The sequence below is a fragment of the Diadema antillarum genome, unplaced genomic scaffold, assembly GCF_040938485.1.
Source record: "Diadema antillarum isolate AM-2024a unplaced genomic scaffold, OU_Dant_1.0 scf00000008, whole genome shotgun sequence".
Taxonomy (NCBI): domain Eukaryota; kingdom Metazoa; phylum Echinodermata; class Echinoidea; order Diadematoida; family Diadematidae; genus Diadema; species Diadema antillarum.
This window is the reverse complement of record NW_027270897.1, coordinates 4,027,930-4,054,660: the sequence shown is the minus strand read 5'-3', so window position 1 is coordinate 4,054,660 and position 26,731 is coordinate 4,027,930. Positions and strand designations below refer to the sequence as shown.

The following is a 26,731-nucleotide window of genomic DNA, read 5'->3' as shown; positions in this document are numbered from 1 at the left end:
TGCAAATGGTAAAAACAGCACAACCTCCACAATCAATTAAACAGTTGAACACTGAACATAAGTTCTACTTTTCTAATTACTGTACTACAATGTATACCAATACTCCCCACTGAATGAGAAAGTAAGAAAGGAGAGAGAGAGAGAGAGAGAGAGAAAAAAAAAAAGAGGAACTCTGTGCCCATGAAAGTTGGCTCCTCACAGAATTGGAACCTCGCCCACACTACGCAAGGATACAGGAATTATCTCAAAATCTTATATCATGAAGTATATAGAATATATGTACAATATGCACACGTACTTTATGCACTGCACACAGATATCGTGTACTGTAGCATTCCTCTCCATAGGCCCTATACTTATCTAAACCTCAGCCACCAATGCTTGCAGATAATTCTTCATTCATTGCCAAGTTGCACACAATATAGCCATATAAATTGACATTGTCCTTACCTGCTGAACCACAGAGAAGAGCAGAAAGAGTTACGATACTGGCAGACACAAGGCCTGACAAGTCTAACTAGAGCCAGTTGTAAAGCGGTCCAAGATTAATTGAAGGTGTTGTTCATGACTAGCAAGCAGAATAAAACGTAATAGGGGGACACCCTCCAGCACTGCACTGCTCTCCAACTGCCATAATCACCTACTTCCTTCTACAGGCAGGAATGAACCAGCGTCAGGATTGACTGGCACATGTGATCAACCACGAGGGGATAGCTCACACAGTCCAGAGTGCCCAGGATTCCTCTTCTATCATTATTGCCCGCCTAAGATGTGGGGGCTACACTTGTATCAGAAGTCTTGCCCCCTAATACCCTTTCATATCGTTCATCCTCTACCATCACTGCAACTCTATTCACTGTTTTAATACGCTCATGTAGAGAAGGTTACCATCTCCTTTATCCCTTCCATTATTGTCCCTGGACCGCAGAGTTTAATCCAGTGTGATACCTGCATGTGCGTCAAAGTTACACTAAGGAGCTTTACTCATGGCATCCACTCATTATTCCCATACTTTTTTTTTTATTACCGCATTTCCCTCAGTACCCCCCCCCCCTTCACAACTTGTCCCTAATCTAATGTTCAATGATTGTGCATTAAAAGAGAGAGAGAGAGAGAGAGAGATTGGTCTCTTGCATATATAAAGGCACAGTACTATCGAACAACATGTTCCCTAAGGAGTAGACTATTCATTACCATGTGTCATCTCCTGTAAGGTTTCTTTCTTTCTTCAGGTTAGGACTTATTCGAACTGGCTTTACCTTCACAACCTCCTCTTTCCCACAGCTTTCCTGCCTACAGTGTATTCCTCAATTCTTTCTTAGTCTCACTTCTATCATTGTACCAATGTCAGGAAATAAAAGTGAAATCATATAGCATGTGTCATCATAGCCACTAAAACCCCTCAAGATCTTATTTCATCAAGCTCAGGCAATTGCTCATTAGTCAGTGAAGACATGTGTGTCTTGAGATTTCATATTAAGTAATCCTTCCAGATCTAGCAGCCTCTTAAAGTCCATACCACTTGGTAACCATTCTTGCTTGTGACATATATACACATGTCATAATTGATATTTACTGCAGGCTATTCAATAGAAGAGAAGATAGTTATTCTACAGATAACATTATGGTGCTTTTCAGAACATCTACAGTATGTCCAAAAAAAAAATTACAACGGGGCCCTCCACAATGATATCTTTAAAAATAGTGAATCAATCTAAATACAAATTCAGGGTATGAAACTATAACTCATTGCCCACATCTTACAGAAAACCCCATTCGATTTGCTTCAGTGGTCAAAGAGAAATGAGGAATTTTGTAGAGGATGTCGGGAATCTCTTCTGTCCAAATTCTGTCTATTATTCACACACAAGAGCATTGAATTGCTAGAATTGGAAGAATCAGACTCATGACATGCTTTACAACAATCCACATTTCTCTGTGACCGCTCAACCAAATTGAATGGGGTTTTCTGCAAAACAGAGCTAAGATGTTATATCTTACGATCCTGAAGTAGCACTTAGACAGGTTGATCATATTGGGTGTTATCAATTCGAAAATCTGATTGCAATTTTTGGGGCGACTTACTGCAGTATGTCCCCCAAAAAATTACAATCAGATTTTCGCATTGATAATGCCCAATATAATTAAATCTTTTAAACGCTACTTAAGGGTCTTGAAATATAACATTTTAGCTCTATTTTGCAGAAATCCCCATTCGATTTGGTTAAGCGGTCACAGAGAAATGCGGATTGTTGTAAAGCATGTCATGTATCGAATTCTTCCGAGTTTAGCATTTCGATGATCTTGTGTGTGAATAATAGACAAAACTTGGACAAAAGAGATTCCCGACATCCTCTACAAAATTCCGTATTTCTCTTTGACCACTGAAGCAAATCGAGTGGGGTTTTCAGTAAAATGTGGGCAATGAGTTATAGTTTCATACTCTGAATTTGTATTTAGATTGATTCACCATTTTTAAAGATATCATGGCGGAGGGCCCCGTTGTAATCTTTTGGGGGACACACTGTACAGTGGCGGATCCAGAGGGGGGCGCAACCGGCGCACGCCCCTCTTTATTTTTCGTAAAAAACAAAAGAAATAAAAAGAAAAAACAATGAAATGAAACCCGGAAGTGGCACCAAAAATATCAGTCACGCTCCCCCTTTACAGAATTCCTGGATCCGCCCCTGCTGTATAATATACTTCTGGATGTATTCATGATTTTCACTGTATGGCTGTCATCAGTCTTCTTTGTACATAGAGGACAACTCTGAGGGATGGAACTTACTGTAACCAGGGAGGTGGAAAGACCTCCCTGGAATAACCTTATATTTCCAGGAAGAAAAGAAGTGGCAGTTGCTCTTGACCGATGATACAATTTAAGTTAAAACAGGAAGAAAAGATATTTCATAAATCACTGGATGAATTCTACAGATATCAGTAACTTCATCACTTCACCTAATTTCAAAATGTGGTTGCAATCAGTATTACTGAATAGAAATAGTGAATGGTCACGATTGCTGTGGTACGAGATTTCGCACGAATAGGCAATCGTGAGTTCAACTCAGGAGTCAATGGAAATTGGTGCTGTCACTTTTGCTCAAACAAAATTGCATGGCTGGCAGCCACAGTGTGCAATGGTATTTTTAACTGCATGTCAAATGATGAGCAATCGACCAAAGGGATAGCTACATTCTTTTAGGTGTTGTATAATAGGTACTGTTCTGAAAAAAAAAAAAAAAAAATATATATATATATATATGAAACATTAAAATTTGTGTGACTTTTTTAATGAAAATCACATGCCTTTTTTGAGAAGCCTGACTGTACTATAAGGGTTTGTTATTTTTCAAAGTCCCTTTAAGACAGCATGGCTTTGCACATGAACATGGCCCTGGCGCACATGACACAATTGTACAGACAAACCTGCCTTCATGACAATTCGCCCCTAACAACTATCTGCCCATTAACAGTGACCACATGGCATTTCCAGCAAAGAATACAGGCTGTTCAGGACCAGCACATGGCAACCACGGCTTTGGTTTCTGGTGGACGACCATACAGTTTTGCATTGACCACCCACCAGCATAGCTACGACCTCATTACAGTTTTGTTAGCCATGTCACAGAAACTTGTCTACCACTGGTTATCATCTCAAGGAGCAGGGCTATTACAATAGCTATTCATAAGACAAGGGTGCATGTAATCCAGTCTGAAAACATCTCAGATGGTAACTAAACTATCAATTAAAGGACAAGTTCACCTTCATAAACATAAGGATTGAGAGAATGTAGCAATATTAGTCGAACACATCATTGAAAGTTTGAGGAAAATCAGACAATCCGTTCAAAAGTTATGAATTTTTGAAGTTTTTGTGCAGTACCCCGCTGGATGAGAAGACTACTGCAGTGTATGAATAACTTAGATGTCACATGCGTACAACAATATAAGGAAAATATAAAGAGAATTTCACAAAATTCCATCTTTTGAAAAAAGTACACATTCCCCTGACTCGTTACCGACAAATGTTATGGGTAATATTATTCCCCCTGCCTTTAGAAAGAGGCAAGTCAAGTGCTCTTTTATTATGCGAAAAAAGTGAAAATATGTTGAATTTTCTTTTACATTTTCTTTATACTGTTGTACGCATATGACTCACAAGCTGTAGTAGTCTCCTCATCCAGTGGTTCCAACACAAAAATTTAAAAAATTCATAACTTTTGCATCGATTGTCCAATTTTCCTCAAACTTTCACTGATGTGTTCTACTAATATTGTTGCATTTTCTCAATCCTTATGTTTATGAAGGTGAACTTGTCCTTTAAGGAAACACTCAGTTGTTAGGGACGTTTCGATTGGGTGAACGAGAACGATGTGACGCCAACCGCAGGCGTATAATGTCAAGGCGTCACATTCCCACGTCAACCTGCTGCTGAAAAAATTTCGATTTCGGGTGTCACATCTCGTGGCGTGTACAGTAGACTACTACCTGTGCCTTGGGTGCATATATGTGGAATTTGTGACTTGTTTTTTTACTTTTAATATTTACTTTGTCTTTGAATAGGTGCCGAATAAGTATCCTGTAATGAATTATGTGGATTTTAAAACATTATGCATGGTAAGGCTGCAAAGTACAATGCACTGCACAAGGCCAAGCACCGAGACATAACTGCGTACAGCATTACATGTAAATGCATGTGTGGGTCTATGGTATGCAGTTGCAAATTGCAGAACAGTGAAAGCTGGCAAATAAAGTAGGTACCAGAGGCTGTAGTTTGATTGTCAGTGCTGCTGCTGTGACGTATCAAGATCATAAGCTTTCATGTAATTAAATTATTAATATTCTCTTGAAAGAAATAGGAAAACAGGTGAACTGAGCACTGATTTCATGAGAGTCATCATGATCTTTCGCGCAATTTTGGCTATCGCGAGACCAGTGGCGTATCTAGGGAAAACGGCGCCCGGGGCAAGCGCGAAAATTGCGCCCCTAATTTCTGAAAAAGACTAGTGTCCAACCCCAACCCGATCCCGGTAGGGACTTTAAGCAAACAATGATATGCTTTTCAAGCCCTTATTAAAAGGGGTCTTTTGAGGGTGATTTGAATGTAATGAATTTTGATAAATTTTGGCGAGCGAGCCGAACATTTTTGTATTTCAGCTGACAAAACATGGAATTCTTGTCATTTTTTGCTTATCAAATCCTACAATAACCAATCAAGATAGTGACGGCCTTATAGATAACGATTTATCTATACCAAGAAACTAAGTACTTTAAAAAATATTCTAAATTAGGGGGGCATTTCATGAAGCATTTCAGCCAATCAGAAGCAAGGATTTCAGTAGCTTTTAACAGTTTGTCAGACGAGATATCTGACAAATTGCTTCATGAAATGCCCCCACGTACGCGCGAGTGAGCCGAAATTTGTATATTTCCGCGTCATCATCACGTTTTGTTCTTATCTCCTTTTTATTTTGATAAATTTTGGCGAGCGAGCCGAAAATTTTTGTATTTCAGCCTACAAAACATGGAACTCTTGTCAGTTTTTGCTTATCAAATCTTACAATTCTAATCAAGATATAGTGACGACCTTATAGATAACGATTTTTACCAACAAACTGAGGACTTGAAAAAATACTCTAAATTAGTACGAGCGAGTGAGCCGAAATTTGTATATTTCCGCGTCATCATCACGTTTTGTTCTTATCTCCTTTTTGTTTTGATAAATTTTGGCGAGCGAGCGCAGCGAGCGAGCCGAAAATTTTTGTATTTCACTAATTACAAAACATGGAACTCTTGTCTTTTTTTGCCTATCAAATCTTACAATTCTAATCAAGATATAGTGACGGCCTTATAGATAACGATTTTACCAACAAACTGAGGACTTGAAGAAATACTCTAAATTAGTACGTGCGATTGAGCCGAAATTTGTATATTTCCACGTCATCATCACGTTTTGTTCTTATCTTGTTTGATTTTTTTGGCGCCCCCCCCCCCCCCCCCCGTATTTTCGAAACCGATGGCGCCTTGTTTTGATCCAATTGGCGATCGCTTCAGAACGAAAGAAACTGCAGCCGCTGCTCCGTGAAACATTTTGCCTGCTAAACATAAAATGACATGTGTGAACACAATAGACATTGTCATTTTGTCCGCGCCATCATCACATTTTGTTCTCACCTTCTTCTTCTATGTAAAATTTGGAGAGCGAGCACAGCGAGCGAGCCGAAAATTGTTGTATTTCAGCTTACATAACATGGAATTCTTGTGTGAACACAATAAACATTGTCATTTTGTCCGAGTCATCATTATGTTTTGTTTTTATCTTTTTTTGATTTGGTTTTCTGCCCCCCCCCCCCAACCATTCTTCCTCCCCCCCCCCCCCCCCCCCCCCCCCTTCGGTGAGTTATTTCTTCTTCTTCTTCTTCTTCTTCTTTTTTCTTTTTTCTTTTCCTTTTTTCTTTTTTTTTTCTTCTTTTTTTTTTTGCGCCCCAAAGGAGTGGCGCCCGGGGCACTTGCCCCCCTTGCCCCCCCCTAGATACGCCACTGCGCGAGACGAGTGTGACGTCATAGATAAGGCGGCATGAGTGCGGCGTGGGTGAATTTGGGTGGACAGTGATAACTGGGGTGAACGCGTTCGAAAATTGGGTGATGAGCCAGGGGTCGATACACAGGCATGTGCAGTACATGAAAAATATGTCATAGCACGGTGACGCCGGGCTCAACGTGCAAATCAAAAAGTGCCTAATGATACAGTATATTCCTCACTTGATGTTACTGTTACACTCCTGTCACTGTGCACACAAAACATCTCACACTGCTGCCCAATCATGCCACAATAATCAGAGATTGGAATCAGTTGTGAGCCTCAATGGAATTTACTCAATGGATTTACATTCAGAGAGGAATTAAGAAATTACAAACTTAGATTATGATTTTGGAGGTGCGAGGTGGAGTAACTTGAAAGCAGATTTGTACTATCATGTAGATGACACCTTTACTTGCTGATCTCTTTGTTTGTGGCAGTTTTGTGCCAACTATTGCACTGAAATTGTGTTTTAAATATTAGTTGAAAATATGTACTTCATAAAACCTTTTTATAACAACTTACAACATCTCTGACAATTGAGAAGTGTAGATGATGAAAAAAATCATTGGCTCTGATTATATAATCACATGACATAAAACATGCATGACAAAAACATCTCCAACACATAGTGTTGGTAATGCACTGGTCCAGCATAGCTAATTCTCACAAGACACAAAAATAAATAACATAAAAGTATTAAACATTTAATGAGATCAACACAATTGAAAGTGAAAGAGTGACAAAAAAAGCAGATGACAAGCACACAGTCAGCATTTAAATGACTATCTCATAACAGAAATATAGGTTGAATGAAAGACAAAAGTGTTTTGGTTTGAAAACAGTTCACACGTAAAGACATAATGATACTATGATAGCACAAAAGGTCACATCGGTCATTACGTTATTGTTTTATCTCATTCCTGTAATAATACGACTTAAAGGTCCTGTTTACCTTTGGGAACAGTGATTTTAAAAATGTTCAAGATATCACATTTGATGCATACACTATGTGTAGGTCTGTTGTATCACAAAACATCCTACCATATAAGATTTTTGCAATAAAGCCTAAAATATAAGGAGATATCTGTGTTTTTCTTATCAAACCGTAACTGTAGACGGTTTAGTCTGGCAACATTCTTATTATAACAATTGTTTACATTTTGTGTATTGAACTACACTTAACATTGATTATACAAATTCAAATTTTTACAGTGGTTGTTTCTATCTCAAACTCATACTTTGAAACCCTTTTAAAGCACTAATGCTGGGTTTTTGTTTCATTTGCAAATGGTAAATTATGCCTTTAATGTGTGTGTAAGCATATTATATCAAACCTACACGTATATTCATATTATGTAGGTTTATATGTAATCATAACATGGGGCATTAAAAATGTCTATCAAATATGGCTAATGTGTCAAACCTGCTCATAAAGACCACCTATCTATGGTCACCACATTTCATGATTTCCCCCGAGCAGTTATTGCAGACAGGTCTGACTGTATGCTGCAGTTTGTGCACCATTAAGTTCCAATTGATCACTCTTAAAGGGGAAGGCTAGTAACTGATCAGTGGGAATCAGTGGAAATGCTGGGAGATGATTGTTCCAATCCTTATGGGATTCATTCAAGAGTTCATTGTATATCTATTGTTGTGTGAAAATGATTTGCTTCAGAACGGTCTCATATTCAAGTAATGTGCAGATTAATGCCCCGTCACTGACCAGGGACGCTAACCTGGAAGCATTAAAGTGCACATTACTTGAATATGAGACCATTCTGAAGCAAATCATTTTCACACAACAATAGATACACAATGAACTCTTGAATGAATTCCATCAGGATTGGAACAATCATCTCCCAGCATTTCCACTGATTCCCACTGATCAGTTACTAGCCTTCCCCTTTAAGCAGTAAGTAGGGTGCGCTTTGAGCACTGTTTTATTTTTTGGCAGAAGTGGTTGAAAGGTCATCATGAACTACGATGCCTCCCCCCCCCCCCCCCCCCCCCCCCCCCCAACATGATTTGGAGGTGAATCTGTACACACGACTGCTTTGTTCTGTTTTTCTGGAGAATTGTGAGTGGAAAAAACTCTGGACCAGGTCATTTGAATCACAATTGGAATTACGATTGAAATCACCCTCCATGATTTCAGTTTGTATATATACACGGTCAAAATGTGTCATTTGAATCATGATTCTAGTGATGCATCATTACAATTGTGATTCAAGTTGGGCACTCTTGGTATGTGGGAAAACAGTCCTAGTGTTCACATTTACCATTGGCCACATCATTGAACCTGTCTCACCAAAAAGAAAAAAAAGAAAATCCTGTCTGCAAATACAAGTGTATGTGACTACCTTCTATTTTACATGCTGTATGATCATATTAATCATATCAATACCCGAAACTATGTGGATGATCATATACCATTTTCAAGATCTAAATCTTCACAAAACACACACACACACACACACACACACACACACACAAACAGAAAGAGATAGAATGGTTTAACAGAAAAACTAATTGTATGACTTCATAAAGTCATCTGAAGATTTTGGCATTAAGCCATAGCACAGGTACTCAGAAGTGTGAAGATCTTTTCCCACTTCATCACTCAGTTGCAATGATTGTCTAACATGTACATCCTGTGACTGGATTTATTACATTGACTCTTCCCTACCAGCAGAGTTCCAGCGATTGTCCTTTCCTCTTACAGTCTCCTCACCAAACCCTAACCACCTTTTAGCTACAGCATAGCCATTGCAATCACATGAATGTCATTATGCAATCCACAATTCAAACAGGAATCTCGTGCACCAGACCAGAAAGACACTAGTTCGATTTTCCTTGGAATACAGGTCCTTCATCATGTTTTCATGCAACCTACTATGATGTCCATTTACTATCTAGATTGGACTGTCAGTAACATCCCAAACCTCTTGCTAACAACCTAAACCTTGTCCACACAAAATTTTTGCTATAAAGATAGTCTAATGAGCTTATTTTCAGATAGTTATAGTTTCTCATATTTACTTCAAATGTCCCTTTCAAAAAAGGGGAGACATGACACTAAATCAGGGATGCAATACAGGGTTCTCTTCCTATACCACCAGCTGTTGATTTGGCACATGTACAATACAAACACAGACATACATTTGTACATGCACGTATAATCACAATGTATGATACATGTACAATAGACAAACTTAGAGGCAAGGGAGAGGTAGCTCTCTCCATGTTGTAGGTCACATGAAATCAGAATCGAGACTTGTGTTTAAAGGACAAGTTCACCTTCATAAACATAAGGATTGAGAAAATGCAACAATATTAGTAGAACACATCAGTGAAAGTTTGAGGAAAATTGGACAATCGATGCAAAAGTTATGAATTTTTTAAATTTTTGTGTTGGAACCGCTGGATGAGGAGACTACTACAGCTTGCGAGTCATATGCGTACAACAGTATAAAGAAAATGTAAAAGAAAATTCAACATATTTTCACTTTTTTCGCATAATAAAAGAGCACTTGACTTGCCTCTTTCTAAAGGCAGGGGGAATAATATTACCCATAACATTTGTCGGTAACGAGTCAGGGGAATGTGTACTTTTTTCAAAAGATGGAATTTTGTGAAATTCTCTTTATATTTTCCTTATATTGTTGTACGCATGTGACATCTAAGTTATTCATACACTGCAGTAGTCTTCTCATCCAGCGGGTACTGCACAAAAACTTCAAAAATTCATAACTTTTGAAAGGATTGTCTGATTTTCCTCAAACTTTCAATGATGTGTTCTACTAATATTGCTACATTCTCTCAACCCTTATGTTTATGAAGGTGAACTTGTCCTTTAAAAATGAATACGTAGATACTCATACATAAATAATACTCTGCTATAAGTTTGCCGGTTACAGTTTGCTATATATACCAAAGGATTCTTAATCCAAAAATAGAATAAGGTTTGTTATTCCAAAGGTTGGTTAGTCCAAAGGTTCATTAATCTTACAACATACTCGCATCTGGGTGAAAATTGGTCAAATATAAGTGAGATTCACTTGAATCAACTTGCAATTTGATGACGTCATTTAAAATTTCATTTCTTTTTTTAAACTTTACATACTAGTAGTCGCAGCAGACGGGTACAATCAACTTGCCGTTTTCATTCTGCCTAGACCTTGCTTTCCCCCTGAATGAAGGCGTTGCGTACGAGAAACCGCTGAGAAAGTGTTGCAGCTAAACTGCCATAACTCCACTATTAGTTCATACTTCGTAATGATTTTTACTTTTACTATGATTAAGTTACAGTTGTTAACTAATAATGGAAAAATATCAAGAAATGGAGCATAACTTTACTTTCAAAATGAAACATAATTGTCAGAAATAGCTGTTAATATTTCACATTTTCACTGTGTGAACAACAAGAGACCCAGGGTCTCCTGCTCACCTACACGTAAGTATCGCAAGTTCACCTTCCACACATTCTTGCAGACCTCAGAACATTACAAATTTGGGGGCAGGGGGCAGCTTTGAGAGCTGGGGGCATGGTGTCCATTTGCGCATTTCATCACACTGGTAAATATATCTGCCAAGTACACTGTACTCAGAAAGTCTGACTGTGCAGTTAAAAAAACAAATACTTGAAGCTCTATCTATTCTAGAGAAGAATATATTAAATATTCCTTAACATGGGAGATTCGAGTCCTCTGGGGCCCCAAGGGGAGCATGGTGCCCATTTGAGCAAACTGAGATCCTATCCCCATAGGAATGCTACACGTACCTGCCAAATTTGGTGAAAATCCATCATGTTGTTGTCAAGAAGATGAAAATGTACAATTTAGGCCCGCATTTAGATCCCTAGTATCATAATGTCTTTACATCTAGCATCATGTCTTTTCTTAGTATCATAATGTCTTTACGTGTGAACTGTTTTCAAACCAAAACACCTTTTTCTTTCATTCAACCTAGATTTCTGTCATGAGATAATCATTTACATGCTGACTGTGTGCTTGTCATGTGCTTTTTTGTCACCATGAACGAACTTGAAACAACAGCCATCAATGTATAAATAACTCATAATATTAACTTAGCCCTATAATATCACTTCTTGGTTCTAGAGAAGATTTTCATAGATTCCTGGGGGGAGGGGCATGTGGGGCATGGTGGCCATTTAAATGAATTGAGATCCCATCCCCCTGGGGATGATACCTGTCAAGTTTGGTGAAAATTCATCTTTGGGTTTTCAAGAAGATGAAAATGCAAAATGTAGGCCCCATTTGGACCCCTTCTACCCCCTTCCCCTGTGTGCAAATGGGGCATCCCTAATTCTGCCACATGTGAGAAAGCTTGAAACTACAGTCATAAATGTACTAACTCATAGTATCAACCTAGCTCTATCACAGATTTAGAAAAGAAGATTTCTAAAGATTCCTTCATTTCTGGGATTTGGGTCCCCTTGTCAGCCCCCAGGTGGGGCATGGTGCCCATTTGAACAAACTGAGATCCCATCCCCTTAGGCATGCTACCTGCTCATATCAAATGCGCATACGCACCCATCCATTTTTTATCAAATGCTCCAAACGGCATGAAATGCATGCAACCAAAAATTTAAGCTGGAATGGAACAAGTTAAGTAAGATTATAATACGCACATGGACACACATCCATACAATGTACATGTCAATTCAAGTTTAATGAGATGACTGGATAGAGATTGATAGATCATATGTCTTTATGAGATGTAAGATATGAACTCCTGAGTGTGTTATTAGAAAATTACATCACACTGACATCATGGATGACTTTAACGTCACGTTGACAAGAAAGATTGATTGTCCTTTGGACATGATTAAATGACATGACGTTTTGAAGTTGATAAACGACTGATTTTTTTTTTTTTTTCTAGCAATAAGTTTGTACACAAGAATGGAAGGACAAAGAACAAAAAAATGCAGAATACAAAATTTTTAAAAAGAATTGTACAGATACACAAGATGATCCATGATCATTCACAAATCACCTAACAATCACTGTCAATCCTATTGTCAACACATTTTCCCGACACTAATGGATGCATCATAAAGCAAGGTACCCTATCCATTCACTTGAGTGTGGTGGGGCTCAGTTTAAACAAGTGCTGTTGCTCACTCAGGATGTTAGGACCTACAAAGATCCCCAATGACAAAGGCAAGTTTGCTCTTGTACAGTATAACTTGGCATCCTCTGGGCAACTAAAAATAGTCACCTACAAAAGGTAATAGTCAAGTGACTACTGTGACTTTTCCTTCACAGAGAACTCCTCTCAACAGATCACAGGGCTCAAAATAAGATTTTTGAAGGTCAAGGCCATGTTTAAAAGGGCACTTTCAGCCTAGGGAAAAGTGGCCTTGGATACCCCAAAATCTCAAGGGGCATCAAGGCCATTCGAAAGGGCATTAAGGGCCACTTTTAAAGGACAAGTTCACCTTCATAGACATGTGGGTTGAGTGAATGCAGCAATATTAGTAGAACACATCAGTGAGAGTTTGAGCAAAATTGGACAATCCTTTCAAAAGTTATGAATTTTTGAAGTTTCTGCTCAGTCACAGCTGGATGAAAAGACTACTATAGCTTGTGATGTCACATGAGTACAACGATATAAATAAAGAATAAATAAAATTCAACATATTTCCATTTTTCTCGCATAACAAAAAAACACTCAACTTCTCTCTTTCAGAAGGCAGGGGGAATAATACTACCTTTAACATACGTCAGTAGCAAGTCGAAGAAATGTCCACTTTATTCAAAAAGTAAAGTTTTGTGAAATTCTCTTTTTATTTTCCTTATATAGATGTACGCATGTGACATCATACACTGTAGTAGTCTTCTCTTCCAGCAGTGACTGCACAGATACTTAAAATATTTGTAACTTTTGAACAATTGTCCAATTTTCCTCAAACTTTCACTGATGTGTTCTACTAATATTGCTGCATTCTCTCAATCCGTATGTATATGAAGGTGGACTTGTCCTTTAAAGTGCAGCTAATTCTGATCAAAAGGGCACCAAGGTTGTTTTTTTTTTTTTAATTGTGGGGGATGATTCAGAAAAAAAATATAAAATGGAGGAGAAAAAGTTAAAGCAGGATAATAAGTCACTCTGAGGTTGGTATCGTTTACTTACTTTTGTATCAGGCAGTGGAAGATAATTCAGGAAAGAAATAAAGAAAAGAGGAGAAATAGCCTTATTTGAGCCATTAGAGGCCAAATTACATGAAAGAATAAAGAATCATGACATTTGAAATCATGCCAGTGGTCTTGCCCTGGGTCTTTGACTTGAGCTAGCTTTGAAATATTCTTTCCCAGTTCATTTCCCGAGGCCCAAGACTGTCCCCGCGACGTAGGGACAGCCACAAGAGATCTTATCTTTTTTACAAATGACCGTTCACACTAATATCTTATCTGTCCCTGAGCTGTGGGGGCATCTTGGGGCTTGGAGCGAGCTCTGCCACTTGAAACCACGCATAGCGCATGCGCACATTTGATGACCACAGCTGGAGGGTACCAATTTTGCCCCAAGGTCACTCTCCCCTCCAAATCTTGTCCCCGTACCCGACTTGCTTGGCGGGGACGAGGGGACAAGCCCCAGCGAGCGTTCACATTATGGTTTTCGAGGAGAAAGTTTATGACCTCCAGGAATGCACCAGTGCGCGCAGTTTCTGGTCTCTACTCTACCCCCTCCCCTTTCCCCGAAGTCTGGCATCTTGCCATAGTGGGATTTTTTTTTATTTTTTTTTTGTGGTCAAGATGGTGTTAACACGCAGTCAAACTACCCTCTTCTTACTGGGCATTTTGTTTAGTTTAGTTTGTTTTCTACATGTGGAGCATGCACCAGTCCCCTGCAGGTAGCATACCGCGAGTAGAAAATGGCAGGCAGTTTTTCCTGCTTACGCTATTTTTACTGCCAAAATACTCGACTCTGTCACCACAGAACTCAAAGACAATTTAATAAAGAGAGGGGCATAACGGCAAAAAGAAAAAGGGCACACCTTTGACCACAGGGGCACGACGGCCAAGAGAAAAAGGGGAGGTAAATTTATGGCCTTGAAAATATAATTTTTCTGGGGGACATCACAGCCAACCAAAGAGGCATCGACGGCCATGGCCGTTGATGGCCGTCAATTAATTCAAGCCCTGAGATCACCTTTGATTCTCCATGGAACCACTCAAAATTCATCTACAATTTATCATATCAAAAACTAGAAATGCTGCTATGGTGACCGGTGTGTCTCTGCCACATTGCATTATTCTTCCAGTAGATCTGTAGTAGTACATCTTGACAGTGTCAGATGACAGCTTCCCATGATTGACGGCACAACCAAAAATGTGTTAAGTGTTTAAAACAGTGTACATTCCTTGGACCAGATTTTGTTAGGATGACTAAATTGTCTCACAGGCAGGAGGGCAAGTATTCAGGTATTTGAGCATTTTCACTTTAAAATGTTTGACCATTGCCATGGCTCATAACTTCCTAGTTAAATAATCACTCACTGGTAATATCAATTTTTCACAATTCATACTCTGAGCTACTTTCAAAATGTGGGGAAAAATTGATACATTTGAACATTATCATTTAACCTTTGACCCCACTGCCCAAATCTTTCCTTACAGAATCACTGTGCAGTAAGGCATGTATAATACCAGTATGCATGCTGAGTAATTTTCAGGGTATGGAGACAATGGTGTAATTTCAGCATTAAATAGCAGAATTTTGAGGATTTTCACCTGATTTTTGCCCTTGACCTTTGAACCTGATTGACTAAGATTGTTAATAATGGGTCTGAGGTAACAAATATGACATCATGAATCCAAAATCAATGTCATCATTGTGAGTCCATTGGTGTTTCAGACCCCGATTGTACAGCCCTGTGGCGACTTCTGTACAGCAACAGGACTGTACAGACCTTATGCATATGACGTCACGCAGCCTTGAAACTGAAGGGCGCCCTCTCCCTGAGGGCAAGCGATGTGTTGCTAGTGCTCACTGCTGCGAAGTACACATATTGATACAGGGTTGGCATTTACGTGTATGTGTCATCAGTTTACTCTAATTTCAAAATCTTCCGGGATTATTTTCTGAGTGCAAATGGTGAAATTGGTTACGTGGCTACTCAATGAATCACATCAACAGACACAAGGATATTTTGAGCTTCCGCACACCTTTGAGTGTTGAAAATGAAGGTGCTATGCAGCTAAGTTATAATTCAAATACAAACGATGAAGTGAAAAAGGCTCAGGCCACCACCAATTTTGACCTCTAATAATCAGATATTTTCTGCCACAGGATTTCATTCCCACATGTTTCAGCTTATGTCGGAACGGTTCAACTGAACGCAGAATAGTAAAATTACTGCAATAAATATTGAAGATTGCCTGAAGAAGTAAAATAAGGTGTACCAGGTATTTGCTTACTGTACTTGTATGACATGCGCGCCCATACGATACACGCGTGTACCAGTGCGTGTGCAGAGTGCGTGCGCACACTAGTGGCACAGGCCGGTTGGCTGTATGCTGCCAGCAGCAGTGTGGACTGATTTGCTGCACAGTGACCACAGTCCAAGCTTCTTTGAACTGCTCTAGAGAATGTACGCAGCAATTTTCCATTGTGCGACTTCACCGAAAAATTGCTGAGTTTGTCCGACATCCCATAATGTATGAACATTTCAGTGCCATTCTATCCAACATTATTTCACAATCGTGTACGCATATTGAGACTGACATAAAGAGAAGATGATTTCGCAAATTGCGCACACCTAATACGTACTCATGTACGATCCTGGCCCACCACAACGCAGCAGCTGGGGAGTAGTAGAGAGGCAGAAGTGACTTGAAAATATTTAGTAAAAGTACATGATCTTGCAAACATCTGGCAGCGTTTGTAGCAATAATTATTTTAATTTTTTGATGGCTGTAGTTCAATCACAATGACATCGTTTGAGAAGGTGAAACATAATACGACAGATGTTTGTAGCATACAATATCACTGAATTAGGTCAAGTGAATCAAGTTCTGCAGTCGCACGCATAGCATGGTTGGGTGTCTAATACATTGGCACCCTAATGTTTTTAACTATAAATAGAAACTAATCACAATTTGCCTGAAATTTCACTCACATGTAAAGAAAATACTCTGAATCCTATCACACAAGCACGCATTAAAAATGTGATTTGCGGTACATGGTCTAAGATACATGTTAACTGCTTCGAACGCGAGGGGTGTTATTTTCAAGCACTCGGTTGCACTGTACTTTGAAACTGACACCCCTACTCTCTATTGCTAATATGTGTGAAGTGCATGTAATGCTTTTCCAACGTGTAGTTATAATCTACGGTATCATTGTTTTACTGTTGATCTTATTTATTATCAGGTTTTTCAGTAATATTTGGACATTTTCAAATCCTCAGTGAAGAATGAAAAAACACTGCGCATAGACCATAGTTTTATGCGTGTGTATGTTCATTCTTTACGTGCAATGCCATAAATAGAGAGGTGTTAGTTTCAATGTAGGGTCAATAAAACAGAAAAATTCTTTTGTCCGGAGGAGTCTTTTATCATTTTTTGACTTTATTGGCTCTCCTCCGTATATGAGAGGATTCCGTAAAGCCAGATGTAGTCTCTGCGGAACATATCCCCGACGACCAGATACAGACCAATCTTTCAGTAAAAGTGTTCATGTGTTGGACAGACACTGCTTTCCCTCAAAGATGGCGTCGATATCAGTCATTAAGTAAGTTGTGATGTCAATGCACAAGGTCTATAGAAAACATCTAGATCTACACTCTAGATCTAGTTAGGTTCTACAAGTTTACTAGTGAATTCCAAAGAAACGATTAATGAATAACGTTTACGGACGCATATACCCGGAAGTCGCGGGGGCGCTACTGGAAGATAATGCCGATCACGTTAGCACTGATACGAAGATTGCCGAAGTTTAGCTGTCATCAAGAGTAAAGCACATAGGGTCTAGGGGTCTAGGAGTTGCTAGGTAACATTGCCTTCGTTGTCTTTTGCACATCACGCACTGACTCAGTCTGCATCTGTAGACCTAGTAATACTAGGGTGCGTGCTTCTCAGTATGACATCACAGAAGAAGTTTGCTGAAGCTGTCATCATCAGCCGAATCATGAGCCGAACTGTGATCTTACCACTGACTAATGTTATTGTGGATTAGACTTCTTCGGACTCATTGGAAATGGGTCTAGAACCTAGAAGCGTATTGGCGCTGAAGAGGAGTTGATAGCATAGAACTCTAGGTCTCTCTAGGAAACTTGCACTGTCTGCCCGCGCACGCATTCGAGTAAACCACCGGGTCTAGGGTGCCTGTAACGTTAGGCAGACAAACGAATATCGCCATCGGCATCTGCATGCCCCGACCAATCCAGATCACTGCACTCAGCTCATCCGCTGAAGTCAGTTCCACAAAAACATTAGTAGACTCTAGACTGTCGGCGTCTATGAATGTTAACTAGTTGTTAACTATACACAGCCCAGTCACTGTATAAATAGCAACAGGGCTGTACCAGAACGGCCCACAACACACAGAGAGCTCGCGATCGTTTTACGATCGCTTTGAGTTTTGATACTTGACATCATTTTTTTGTCACCTCAAACTCATTAAATGTAATCTTCATTAATTAATGACACTACATAGCTATGTTATCGATATTGACATGTACATTTCACAACTTACCGAAAATGAAAATTATATGCAGCATGTGCGAACGGTACATCTGATAATCGGACCGTGCATGCCGCTACCAAAGAGCGCACGCACGCAGTAGATCGCTGCACTTCCAGCCACGCACGCGCACACATACAGCAACGCGCCATTTAGCCTGACCAGACGCTGATAATACGCTGTGCGAATACAGTGTCTGACAGACGAGGCATGCACCTTCAAAGTGGGGAAAGGGCATTCAGATCATGTGACCTCCCGATATTCAAAATGGCCTGGCATGAAAGACGATGAACCGTTCACACATGCTGCATATAATCATCATTTTCGGTAAATGTAAAATGTGAATTTCAATATTGATAGCGTAGATATGAAGTCTCATTATTGAAGATTTGCATTAAATGAGTTTGAGGTGACAAAAAATGATCTAAAGTATCAAAATTCAAAGCGATCGCATTGCGGTCGCTGAACCCTCTTCGTGTTGTGGGTCATGGCGGTACAGCCCTGTCACTACTTACAGCGACTAGGCTGTGCATAGTTACGCGCCATTTTGAATTCTGAAACGATGAACCCCAACGGTCAGGGATTGCGCTAGAAAGTGCCATTTTTTTGCTCAACGGACTTATCGTGAGGGCTCTCTATGGACTTATGTACCGTCTGTAATATAAACATGTACTTCACTAACTGCGACCAGCAGCCCCATACGCATAGCGTAATGGGGCTGCTGGTCGCAGTTAGCACTTTACGTAACGTACAAATGTCTATAAATAATGTATAAATTGTTATAAGTTTTGTAGTTGTGTTGTGGTTCCCCACTTTGATGGTGAGGCCCCATCTGTCTATATCGGGCTAAAGTCTAGTTGTTAGACTAGCGGTCTAGTTTACAGCTCTATTGAAAATCAGTCCACGGACCCACTCCCCCAAAGCAAATAAGTTATTCTAACCATCTAGACCTACGGTGGTATTCTGAAATCCTTCCTAGGAAGAAATTTCTTCCTAAGTCAAGATTTTTTCCTAAGGGGTATTCTAAAAATCTTCATAAGTGTTTCTTCCTAAGTCTGTTTTTTCTAATTTTTTTCCTAAACTTGGGAGGAAACTTAGGAAGGGGACGGGAGTATGCAAATTTCTGACTTAGCGTTAGGAAGAAGTTGGTATTCTAGAATGCACTTAGGAAAGAAATTTTGGATGACATTTAGGAAAGCTCCACCCCTGTCCTAAGTACAAACATGTACATTGTTAAGAATAGTAATCTGTAACTATAGTCTATACCAGTTCGGGAAACCCACTCACAAGGGGGGCCCCTCCTTATAAGTAACCCGTCCCCCTTATAAGTAACCCCGTCCCCCTTTTAAGTAACCCCCGGGGCACCCCTTATAAGGAGTCTCCACGCTTTTTTGCAATGCAACGCGAAAATGAAAGGACTGCGGCAATTCGCTTGATTATGTCCATAAAGCTTCACAAGTTTCCTAGTTACTCACGAAATTTGAGCAAAATCGGTTTGAGGCATCATATCTAAAATCATGGATTTAAATGCGATGTCAAACGACCCCTGCGAATGCTGAAATGCGAGCGATTACTGGCGTGAGTGTCGCCAGGCGCGGCGGCGCGGCAATGCTTGAGTGCAGATCATCCGCAGACGTGGCGACTGAGTACGTACTCAGTCGCCACGTCTGCACTCAAGCATTGCCGCGCCGCCGCGCCTGGCGACACTCACGCCAGTAATCGCTCGCATTTCAGCATTCGCAGGGGTCGTTTGACATCGCATTTAAATCCATGATTTTAGATATGATGCCTCAAACCGATTTTGCTCAAATTTCGTGAGTAACTAGGAAACTTGTGAAGCTTTATGGACATAATCAAGCGAATTGCCACAGTCCTTTCATTTTCGCGTTGCATTGCAAAAAAGCGTGGAGACTCCTTATAAGGGGTGCCCCGGGGGTTACTTATAAGGGGGACGGGGTTACTTATAAGGGGGACGGGTTACTTATAAGGAGGGGGCCCCCCTTGTGAGTGGGTTTCCCGAACTGATACACAGCCCAGTCGCTGTAGGTATCGCACATCGTACAGCGTCTGGTTGGGCTAAGCAATCTGCAGACATCGTGATACAATCTAGGTGCGCTTGTCGTTCACCACACACACATGTACTTTGATGCGCGAAATGAGCGTGAGAAAGGGGACATGTCGCGCACACGTGTATTTGACCCTACGTCAGAAATTCGATTGTCATTGGTTGGTTCCTTTTATGATACGGCATTTCGTATTATTGGCTTAAGAAAGGACGTGGGCGGGGATAAGGATGGCCTAATTTACATTAAGAAGTGCCTTGTTAGGAAGAAATTTCAGAATACCAATTCTGTCTTTCCTAGGCACCTCCCAAGTCTCTGGCTTTGTTAGGAATTATTCAAGAAACTTAGAAACTTATAAGGAAGATTTTCAGAATACCACCAACCCTAGACAGAAAGATCCGTCTGTCCGGAGGACTCTTTTATATTTTGCCATTGACGCTGTCCTCCGTATACGGAGGGGACACGTGAAGCCAGACGTAGTCTCCGCGAACATTCCCCAACGGACAGATACAGACCGATCTTTCGGTCAACACCCACCCTAACCCCGTCGCGGGGCGCTGTAACACTGTTTGTCCGTATGGGGTCGCTGCTGCGGTTACACCCACCCCTGCCCTCTCTGCTCCCCTCGAGCGTTAGTCTAGTCTAGCTAGAATCTAGTCTATAAAATTTAGATCTCTACCCTAGTCGAGCAACAAGACTCACTCAAGAGTAAATTTAATGTATCTATCTCTGATCATGCTGCTGGAATGATGATATGAGTATGACACTTTGGCCCTGGGGGTTTAATATTTCCTAGTTTGTGTTTTCTTCACTTTCACCGTCTAGATCTAAATGAGGGCAGGGCAGGGCAGGGCAGGGCAGGGCACTTACCGGAAGAAGAAGAAGAAGAAGAAGGACTTTACGGCCAAATCGTGATAGGAGCCAACTTGTTCTGCGTGTGCGTCTCCACTACCACTGTGCACTGGCCTTAGATCTAGATTCTATGTAAAGTTTACACGTATTTTGTATGTGCAAAGTCAATGGAGGTTGAAACTAAAGCAGTCGAGTCCCCGGCTATGACGAAATGAATGGCGGTGAATGGAGTGGTGGACTACAACTATTTCAATGATTACGCGACAATGCCGACTTTAGTTCTGTAGATTTTGTCTTTAGGCAACTAAAGCTGAAAGGTCGGTCACTCTGTGGCCGTAACATAAACATGATAACTGCACATCACGGCAACTTACCCGGAACCGGCCACCCTACTGTTGTTGTAATCGAAACCTCTTGACTAGCTGCATAGGTGAAAAAAGGGCCAGCTAGCTACCTGTTTTACTACGGGAAAAATCGTACTTACTATTATACACAACATACATGTGTACGTACGTACGAGAGGAGAGGTAACCAGTACAGTATACGTACACGTACGTAGCGAGCGAGCATGTCTGTTTATATCCCATTGCATTGCAAAGAGAAGCGCACGCATGTTACGGTGTTAAAGTAGTCTGGCTTCCAGACCCTCTGCCCATACTATTTCGCTATCCATGATATTGACGCCCTCAACGTCGAAAACTAGTATAGTTTAAGAGGCGGCGACTTCGTCGCCGCGGAGTCCAGTTGGCAAAGGGTCTGGAAACCAGACTAGTTTTAAAGTGTAACCTAAAGTGTAACTCGATGCCTAGGCTTCTGAAAATGTGTCAGAGCGATGCGTATGCAGCGGTCGAGCACACATTTCGTTATGCCAATCTCCCATGGGAGAGAGGCTCAGTGCCAGTGGTCCTGGGGTGCAGACTCATTTACTACCAACAAGGGTGACTTGGGTGACCCGCACCTCGTCATAGTTAATGTTTGCCCATAATTGAATCACATTTCGCCACTGAAATTCTTTGAAATCCAACTCACATACAAGAAAAATACTGAAAATTCCAGTGGAATCACAAGTTCACTGATCGATATTGAAAATTTGCAGCTATCGTCGTCAAAGGCGAACGATGCGAAAAAGTTGCGCGCTAAGGAAGGGGCCCGCAACTCGTCACCCGCTCTCCCATAGACTTAGCACGTAAAAGACGTGTGCGGGTGACCGTGATGTTCCCATAGACATACACGTAAAAGATGCGTGCGGGTGACATATAACACGTATTCCTATAGCCCTATTAAAATTTCAGATTTTCGCGAAAAACTGTTCGGTTTTCACCACAATTTGCTTGGTTGTGGTAATCCTGCCAAGTTTCAAGCGTACAGAACACAGTCCCCGGCGCGTGTTTTTTTTTTAGACGGCGCAGATTGGGGACCCTATCCCTAAACCTAACCCTAATCCTAATCCTAACCCTAAACATCAAACCCTAACCCTAACCCAAACCCTAACCCTAACCCTAACCCTAACCCTAACCCTAACCAAAAACCCTAACCCAACGTTTTTCCCATAGGTTTAACACGCGCCATGCCCCAATTTGTGCCGTCTTTAAAAAAAAAAACGCGTCCCGGACATATACATTTTTGTTCAGTGCGCTCAAAACGATTTTAAGCGGGGTGACGGTATTCGGGCCCCTGACGAGGTGCGGGCACCTGGCTATATATCATGATAAATAATACATTCGTCATCATCAAGCACGTTCATTTCAATTCAATTCAATTGAATTCACTTGTTCTTCAACATGATATAAATGAAATCTTTAAAGAATACAAACTACTTAAAGGCAAAGGACCTTACCTTGTCACCAACGAAATAACAAAATTCATGTCAAACTATTACAGAGTAATAACACATACTGAAGAACGTAGGAGTTCACTAGAAAGCAATAGCTTGACATGTACTCCTCAGAGTATAACCTTTCTAAAGAAATAGATTAGAGGGCAACTGGAGAGAGGAAAAGAAAGGAAACAAACTTCTTTTTTTTTTTGCACAAAGAACTAAGGAATGAAAATAGTTACTATACAACGCAGCACACCATATCTCGAGACATACGAGCACGGACAATAATAGGACAAGATGCCTGTACTTCAGAATATAATAGGAAGGGGGTGCAGACATGAACTATAGGTTTGATACATTTAAAGAAAAAGAACAAAATGAAAAAAGAGCAAAATCGCAACGATAAATACAACAATTACGATTTTTTTCATAATGTATTTCTTATTTTGTTTGTAAGATTTATTAATTTTTCCTCAACATATTTTGCTATTATGAATCAAAATCATTTTCAGCGTTCAGCGAAATCTCCGAAAATATCAGATTACTATGTACATGATTTAAAGGGAAAAAAAGAATGAATGTGCACAATAATTATATTATCAAAATATATTGCATTACCAAAATTAATGGGCAAATAATTACATAAGAAATTATGGATTTTTTTTTTCGTATACCTTCTTCAATAATAAGAACCAAATGATAGAGCTAGGCAAATAGTATAGTTAAGTTAGAAGCTTCATGTTATAGATTATGGCGGTATCCAGGCGTGTCCATGGTAGGGGGAGGTGGAATTTTCACATTTCCAGCATCTTCTTGAAAATGATAATTATGACATATACATCTCAACTAAACTTAAATTTGGGAGATAGCATCTCTGGGTAAAGGAATCCCACTTTGTTTGAAGGGGCACCAAATCCAAAGACCTCAATATACGGGACTGTTTGAACAAAATACACCCAAATCTTCTCCAGAACCAGAAGTAACAGAGCTGTTGCAATGCTATATTAGAAGGTGAATGTATGAATGATTTCTTTTTATTTGCCATGTCTGATGGGGGGGGGGGGGGGAGGACGAGGGCGGCGTAATGTTCATATTTTGTACATCTTCTTGAAAAGATTTTTACTTTACATGGCAGGTAGCATCCCCAGAGTAATTCAACACCTAACACTGTATTGTTACATAAACAATGTAACGGTTTTGCTGGCTTGTAACTCTCTTTTTTGTGGACTTTTATTTGCTCAATTTTTGCCTATAGCACATTCCTGACTGTTTTACATCCTAAGATGAGGAAGGTCCTCTGTGGTTTTTCACTTTGAAACCCCAGATGGTGGCCACTGATGCAGCGAAGGAAAGTGATTTCATCATTTTTATTGTCTTTCTTTTTTTTTCTGATCGGTGATGTATCTACTGCTTGCATGGTAAAATCCACAATTTTATCTGGAAATGCAAACTTCATTCCCCATGCATTCACTTTTCTTTTTATCTTATCTCTGCTTTCTTTCTTGATGATTTCCTTATTTCTCATTTGCAAAGTTAGCCATTATTATTATTATTATTATTACTATTATTTATAGTGCGCTTTTCCCACAAGGCCCAAAGTGCTTGTGGGTTATTAATGGTGAACAAATAAGTATGTTTTCGAAGGTGTTTGTTGATACATTACTCTATACCAAACAGAAACAACAATAAATGATATGAAAAGAACTGCTCACATAGGACCTGATGTGTAGGCCTACATTATGGTATCTGCTCCACGTAATGTGCGGTTTATTGCACATGATTGTTCTCGAAAACACCCCACAAAATATCCTGCATACAGAAATGATCAACCCTATTGTGATTATTAAAGGACAAGTCCACCTTCAAATACATGTGGTTTGAATGAATGCAGCAAAAATTAGTAGAACACACATCAATGAAAGTTTGGGGAAAATCGGACAATCCGTTCAAAAGTTATGAATTTTTAAAGTATCTGCGTAGTCACTGCTGGATGAGAAGACTACTACAGTGTATGATGTCATATGCGTACAACCATATAAAGAAAATAAAAAGAGAATTTCACAAAACTTTTCTTTTTGAATAAAGTGCACATTCCTTCGACTTGTTACTGACATATGCTAAGGGTAATATTATTCCTCCTGCCTTCTGAAAGAGAGAAGTCAAGTGTTCTTTTGTTATGCGAGAAAAGTGAAAATATGGTGAATTTTCTTTATTCTTTCTTTATATCGTTGTACTCATGTGACATCACAAGTTATAGTAGTCTTCTCATCCAGCCTTGTAGTGAGCAGAAACTTCAAAAATTCATAACTTTTGAACGGATTGTTCGATTTTCCTCAAACTCGCAATAATGTGCTCTACAAGTATTGCTGCATTAACTCAACCCACATGTCTATGAAGGTGAACTTGTCCTTTAAGTGTACAAACATCTTACAAGTCACTATGATAAGGAAAAGTTGCTTGGTATATCAAATACTATTGTAGAGGTTTTAACATAGTCATCTACAAGTATCATATTGCTGCTTAAAGTCATACAAGACACTCGCACATCACGTGTTAACAACACACTGACACTCTACACTCTACACTCACATATCAAGTTATACATAGATTAGCTACCAAACCAAATTGTGAACAGATGGCAATTTTCACTTCTTAAATTTAGGTTGCCAGTATGACACACATACCTGTCATTCCACCCCCCCCCCCCTTTCAGTGCTATTTAATCCGTCATCTTCTCATTCTGTCATCCACCTCTTCATCTATAACGCCTCCTAAGAAATAAGCGCACTTCATATAATGATGGAATCTTGTAAGTAGGGAAGAAAATTATAATATTTCTTTATTTCTGACATGTTGAAATATAGGCATGCAAAATAAATATACTTTTTCTATTCTAAAACCATAGCAAATATAAAAGTTCTGATATAAATGAGTTGGTAAAGCTATGAAAATATAACGTGATTCTGCTGACAGTCGCTTATACACACTGCACAGTACTAGTATACCAAATCCTTTCCGAGCAATACAATATTAAAATGTATCTTGACATGACGTGCATCATACATAAATAAGGTTGGTCACCTCAGAGTGACAATATGTACGTTATACAGCGTGCAATAATCTACTTTGATAGTTCAAGGGAACATTGCACACACGTATGTTATGGAGCCCATTTCACAGTCCCCTCCTGAGCATTGTTTGGGAGGGGAGGATTGCCACACTATTCTTTTGAATTACACACCGACAGTATTGCGTCATAAATATGCCATCACTGATAGCCCTTTTCGACAATGCAATGCATATTATATGTTTCTAAATCTGCCCTCAAAGGCTCTAATGTGTAAGATTCCATTATGATTACTCAAAAGCTGAGAAAATATCTTTAGCGAATATTAAGACACTGAGAACAAAAAGAGCAAAAACCCAGCCTATTACAAATTCCGAATTTGCTTGTGTCTAATGGTAACAGTGAACATTTACATACAATATTTTGCACACTAATGCATCAAATAAAAAAAAAAAAAAGAATTATATGGATAAACAAATACTTGCTGATAAAAAGCTGAAATACCCGTGAAATCGTGAAATAAATGACTACAGAAATGGCAAGATTGAAACCTTGTCACACTCCCAGGTACAATGACTCTCCAAAGTAGATATTTAACAAATGTTTAAACAGAAAACTTTTCATAGAGGATACTT

At 39.7% G+C, this 26,731-nt stretch overlaps 1 protein-coding gene across 3 annotated transcripts in view; it reads right to left on the bottom strand.

Moving 5' to 3' along the window:
- The window catches only part of LOC139718904 (plexin domain-containing protein 2-like), a 66,768-nt gene extending 44,990 nt beyond the window's left edge, over positions 1-21,778 (bottom strand). Inside the window, exon 1 of one of the 3 annotated variants that reach the window (XM_071630371.1) lies at positions 21,695-21,778. The gene's annotated coding sequence lies outside the window, so the exon portion shown is untranslated. Of the gene's footprint in view, positions 1-450; positions 1,652-21,584; positions 21,634-21,694 lie in introns of those variants that run through there. The other 2 variants (XM_071630356.1, XM_071630364.1) reach the window with 2 other exon arrangements.
- Positions 21,779-26,731: the final 4,953 nt, after the last annotated feature.